Source organism: Schistocerca nitens, chromosome 4, assembly GCF_023898315.1.
Source record: "Schistocerca nitens isolate TAMUIC-IGC-003100 chromosome 4, iqSchNite1.1, whole genome shotgun sequence".
NCBI classification, from domain to species: domain Eukaryota; kingdom Metazoa; phylum Arthropoda; class Insecta; order Orthoptera; family Acrididae; genus Schistocerca; species Schistocerca nitens.
The window spans coordinates 635,377,060-635,383,356 of record NC_064617.1 but is presented as its reverse complement, the minus strand read 5'-3'; positions in this window follow the sequence as shown (position 1 = coordinate 635,383,356).

The following is a 6,297-nucleotide window of genomic DNA, read 5'->3' as shown; positions in this document are numbered from 1 at the left end:
TTTAGCAACGTGGCCAACTTCACGTAAGATATTTTTAACAAAGGCGTTGGATACAGACCGTCCAGTGGCTTTACGTAATGGAGTGAAAGAAACAAATTTTGAAGTAAGTTCAACAGCGACTAGAACGTACGAAAATCCATTCGATGTTCTGACAAGGGGTCCCAAGAGATCAACAGCAGCAAATTCTTTTAATTTAGAATGAATGATAGGAAACAACGGAGCACGATGTGAGATAGTAGATGGTTTCGCCTTTTGACAAAGTTTACAAATAGACAAGACTCTTCGAATTCTCTTTTCCATATTGTTAAAATAACAAGTCGTCCGAAGAATATGATAACATTTTCGTGGACCAAAATGTGCGTAGCTGAAATGAATGTACCAAATGAGCTTATTAACAAAATCATCTGGAATGCAAAGTACCCATAACTTGTCATCAACAGTGCAGCGTTTGAAGAGTATGTTGTTTCTAACCAGATAATAATGCCGAATCTGAGTGTGTGTCTTTCCATGCCATTTACTTTTGATGTCTTTCCAAATCGGATCTTTATCTTGTTCATGAGCAATGTCCTTTAAAGATATGGTGATGAAGTTTTCAAGGGCGACTTTCTGAATGTAAGGAATACTGAAATTTTTCTCGAGGTTGCCTTCTGTGTTACTTTTCTCAAGCCCAGCCGGTGCGCGTGACAGTGCGTCCGCAACAATGTTCTCCTTGCCGGGAAGTAGACTATTCTGAAGAGGAATTCTTGCAGAAACAATGCCCAACGTTTTAACCTGTCATGATTTAATTTTTAAGACATAAGATAATGTAATGCACGATGATCACTGTATACTTTTACGTGCTTACCAGAAAGAAAGAAACGGAATTTGTTAAATGCTCAAACGATAGCTAAACCTTCTAATTCAGTAACGGAAAATTTTTTTTCAGATTTTGTTAGCACTCGGCTAGCAAAAGCAATGGTTTTCTAAACAGTAGTGTCATTTTCTGTGGCTTCTTGAAAAAATGGGCACCAAGACTGACTTTAGAAGAATCCGTGCTAAGGCAGAAATCTTCTGACAGATCTGGATGAGCTAGTATTGGCGCGTTAAGTAGCGATTCTTTCAAAGAACTGAATTCCAACTGTGCTTGTTCGTCCCAGTTCCAAATGTATTTTTCCAGTGAGAGAACAAAGTTTGGGTGTATCTAGAATTTGCATATTCAGAAAACGACGGTAAAAATTTACGAGACCTAGAAAACTGCGGACTTGTTTTTTTGTGGATGGAACTGGACTGGCTCTGATTGCTTCTAACTTTTCAGGATCCGGCTGAATGCCTTCAGAAGAAATAATATGTCCCAAAAACTTCACCTCTGTCCTACCGAATTCAGACTTTTCCAAGTTAACTGGAATTCCAGATTCTGGAAAAATATGTAACACGCTGTTGAGGATGCGATTATGTTGTTCCCATGAGGCTTCTGCTATCAGAATATCGTCCATATATAAGGTGATGAGACTTTTTAAGAACTGAGGTAATATGGAATTTAGCCCGCGAATGAATGCTGCCGAAGAAATGTTCAAACCAAAAGGAAGTTTCCGAAACTGATAACAAACGCCGAAACAAAGGAAAGCTGTGTATTTTCTACATTCTGGATGAAGTTCGATCTGATAAAAGCTGGATCTGAGATCAATAGAAGACAACACTTTTACACCATTAAAATTTTGAAGAAGTTCTTCCAACGTTTGTGGCCTGTCTGTTTCAGGAATGATGATAGTACTGATTTGTCTCGAATCTAAGACAAGCCTGATTGATCCATTTTTCTTCTCAACAACATGTAATGGATTGTTGCATGAGCTTACTGCAGGCTCAATAATGCCCTCATCAAGCATAGATTGTATTTCTGTTCTAACACGGTCCCTATAATGTGCCGGAATTACGTATGGTCTAACACAAAATTTAGTATGCTCACAAACACGAAATTGCTATTGAAATACCTTGATTGTCCCTGTTTTGTGAGTAAAAACTGTGGAATGTGCTTATAACATCTCAAAAAGATCTTGCCTATCAGTGTCATTACAATTCTCAATTGTTTGAATTTTATTCTGAATTAACTCATTAGTATCAAATGCGCCGTCAATATCATCCCTGTCGGTACTCGCAGAGTGATTGTTAGTGTCAAGTTCCGTCGAAAATTCCGAACTGTTGTCTAACAGGAGGTAAAGCCGATTAATTTCTTCGTCATGGTTTGAGAGCCAATCTTCAAATTTCAAAGCTATTGACTTACCTTCTTTCTCTAAACTTATTTCAGCATCGTGAAAGTTTAAGATTGCTTTGTATTCATTCAAAAAGTCTACTCCCAATATAGTTTCCGTCGACAATAATGGAACAATAAGAAAGTTCATAGAGAAGCTGTGGCTTTGACAAAAGAATTCTAAGTTGGTTTGTTGGCGTACATCTACACTTTTTCCAACGATTGCACCTTGTAATTTAATCTTACGTAACAGAAGTGTGGGGCAATCGTTCGATTTGTTGCATTTGCTAATGGCTGTTTCACGAATTTCTGAAATGGGACTGCCAGAGTCAAGTACCGCCGTAAATTTTACGTCATTTACTGTAATGTGAATCGCAGGATATGCAATGTTGTTATGTTTTACATTGTGTTCCTGGATTAAGATGTCCCTAATGTCTTCCATTTTTACGTAATTACTAGCTACAGCAGCTGCGTCGTCAGTTTCATAAGTACGTTTTGTGGCTGCCAGCGGTATGAGTCATTGCCTATTGTCTCTTTAATGGCACGCGTCGTTATTGGGATTTGGAGACCTAACTTCTACAAATTGACCTTGTCGAGAGGACCCTGCCCTGTTTGAATCCCGCCAGTTCTGATGCAATTCACGTCTGTCGTTACGATCATATCGTCTGTCGTCATATCGGTAGATTCCATAGTTTCTTTCTTGTCGGTCACGTGGTGGAGAATTTCTCCCTGAATCGTAACTGCGCGCTGGACCGTTGCGTCTATTCTGTCTCCCTTGATAATAATTATTTTAGTTCCCACATTGTCTGTTTCTCTGATTGTCTCTGTGATAGTCACTACCATGGAGAGGTGATCTTTCCCTGTAATTATTACTACTCTGCCAACGGTTGTCATATTGGTGGTGTCTGTTTTGGTCATGATTTGTGTTGTGAGAATAGCCTTGTCATGTCCAGTTATTATTTCTTTCATCGCGGAATTGCGACAGATGTGACCTGTAATTGTTGTGTTCCTGTTTTCGCGTTCCACGATTGTCAGTGTCAATTTATAATTCTTGTAAGAGTCCCTGAAAAGCTTCAATGTCGTCTTTGCAACGTCCTGCCAAAATAATATGTCGTAAATGTTAAGGTAATTTGATTAAGCAAATGCGGATGAGTTCTGAGGGGCTGTATGGGTTTGACAGGTACTGATTCTTGTGCAACATGTCTTCAAAATATTTCACAAGACTGGAAAATTCAGATTGTTCGAAATGTTTCATCATTTACTCGGTCTTGTGTAGCTTGAGACCAATATGCTGAGAGGAAGGCATGACAAAATTCTCCTTCACTGTGGCAATCGTGAATGACCGATGGCATTCTTACAGCTGGTTCATTCTCTAAATAGCCACACATAAATTCTAATCTGTGCTCTAATGACCAGTTGGGAGGAAAACAATGATAGAATTGATGAAGCCACGCTTATGGATGAATGTCATTGCCGGAATTCTTAAATGTTTTGAATTTACGTGTAGTAATAAACAGCTTATAGTCAAAATCATCATGTCGGCGAGTCGCATATCGGTCATTGTTACTTCGTTTCGGCGGTTCCATCTCAAAATTCGGTGTACCTTGCCAATTTCTTTCATAATTTTCGAAGTACCCCGTGTTATTATTTTGTGGCTGTTCCATATTTCTATATCCCTCTTCCCGTATTGGAGCGCGAGTGTCCTCTAAAATACGTAATTCTTGTATTACCTGTGTCAGCTGATCTTGTACTTCCCGGATTTCTCTTTGGTGTTGCGTATTAATTTGATTCTGATTTTGTTTGAATTTCCTAATTTGTTCGTACTCTTCTGTGTCATTAAAGACTACCGGTTTTGTGTCATTCTGATTATCATCTACCTTCGTAGATAAATTATTTAGCTGATCCGAAAGTTCAACTACTTTCTCTGATAATGAACTAATTTCCTCCATGTGTCTTTCTGAACCAATTTTCAGAGTATCTACTGTGTCCTTTAAGTTTTCCTGAGTTCCTGGAAGTTGCGTAACCGAATCAGTAGATGCAACTGAGTCAGTTTTAGCTTGCAAGGTCTCATGAATTTCGTGAACCATGGACCTTGACGTTGGTGGGGAGGCTTGCGTGCCTCAGCGATACAGATGGCCATACCGTAGGTGCAACCACAACGGAGGGGTATCTGTTGTGAGGCCAGACAAACATGTGGTTCCTGAAGAAGGGCAGCAGCCTTTTCAGTAGTTGCAGGGGCAATAGTCTGGATGATTGACTAATCTGGCCTTGTAACATTAACCAAAACGGCCTTGCTGTGCTGGTACTGCAAACGGCTGAAAGCAAGGGGAAACTACAGCTGTAATTTTTCCCGAGGACATGCAGCTTTACTGTATGATTAAATGATGATGGCGTCCTCTTGGGTAAAATATTCCGGAGGTAAAATAGTCCCCCATTCGGATCTCCGGGCGGGGACTACTCTAGAGGACGTCGTTATCAGGAGAAAGAAAACTGGCGTTCTATGGATCGGAGCGTGGAATGTCAGATCCCTTAATTGGGCAGGTAGATTAGAAAATCTAAAAAAGGAAATGGATAGGTTAAAGTTAGATATAGTGGGAATTAGTGAAGTTCCATGGCAGGAGGAACAAGACTTTCGGTCAGGTGATTACAGGGTTATAAATACCAAATCAAATAGGGGTAATGCAGGAGTAGGTTTAATAATGAATAAAAAAATAGGAGTGCGGGTTAGCTACTACAAACAGCATAGTGAACGCATTATTATGGCCAAGATAGACACAAAGCCCATGCCTACTACAGTAGTACAAGTTTATATGCCAACTAGCTCTGCAGATGATGAAGAAATTGATGAAATGTATGACGAGATAAAAGAAATTATTCAGGTAGTGAAGGGAGACGAAAATTTAATAGTCATGGGTGACTGGAATTCGTCAGTAGGAAAAGGGAGAGAAGGAAACATAGTAGGTGAATATGGATTGGGGGGAAGAAATGAAAGAGGAGGCCGCCTTGTAGAATTTTGCACAGAGCATAACTTAATCATAGCTAACACTTGGTTCAAGAATCATAAAAGAAGGTTGTATACCTGGAAGAATCCTGGAGATACTAAAAGGTATCAGATAGATTATATAATGGTAAGACAGAGATTTAGGAACCAGGTTTTAAATTGTAAGACATTTCCAGGGGCAGATGTGGATTCTGACCACAATCTATTGGTTATGAACTGCAGATTGAAACTGAAGAAACTGCAAAAAGGTGAGAATTTAAGGAGATGGGACCTGGATAAACTGAAAGAACCAGAAGTTGTAGAGAGTTTCAGGGAGAGCATAAGGGAACAATTGACAGGAATGGGGGAAAGAAATACAGTAGAAGAAGAATGGGTAGCTCTGAGGGATGAAGTAGTGAAGGCAGCAGAGGATCAAGTAGGTAAAAAGACGAGGGCTAATAGAAATCCTTGGGTAACAGAAGAAATATTGAATTTAATTGATGAAACGAGAAAATATAAAAATGCAGTAAATGAAGCAGGCAAAAAGGAATACAAACGTCTCAAAAATGAGATCGACAGGAAGTGCAAAATGGCTAAGCAGGGATGGCTAGAGGACAAATGTAAGGATGTAGAGGCTTGTCTCACAAGGAGAAAATTAGATACTGCCTACAGGAAAATTAAAGAGACCTTTGGAGAGAAGAGAACCACTTGTATGAATATCAAGAGCTCAGATGGCAACCCAGTTCTAAGCAAAGAAGGGAAGGCAGAAAGGTGGAAGGAGTATATAGAGGGTTTATACAAGGGCGATGTACTTGAGGACAATATTATGGAAATGGAAGAGGATGTAGATGAAGACGAAATGGGAGATAAGATACTGTGTGAAGAGTTTGACAGAGCACTGAAAGACCTGAGTCGAAACAAGGCCGGGAGTAGACAAAATTCCATTAGAACTGCTGATGGCCTTGGGAGAGCCAGTCATGACAAAACTCTACCATCTGGTGAGAAAGATGTATGAGACAGGCGAAATACCCTCAGACTTCAAGAAAAATATAATAATTCCATTCCCAAAGAATAGCAGGTGTTGACAGGTGTG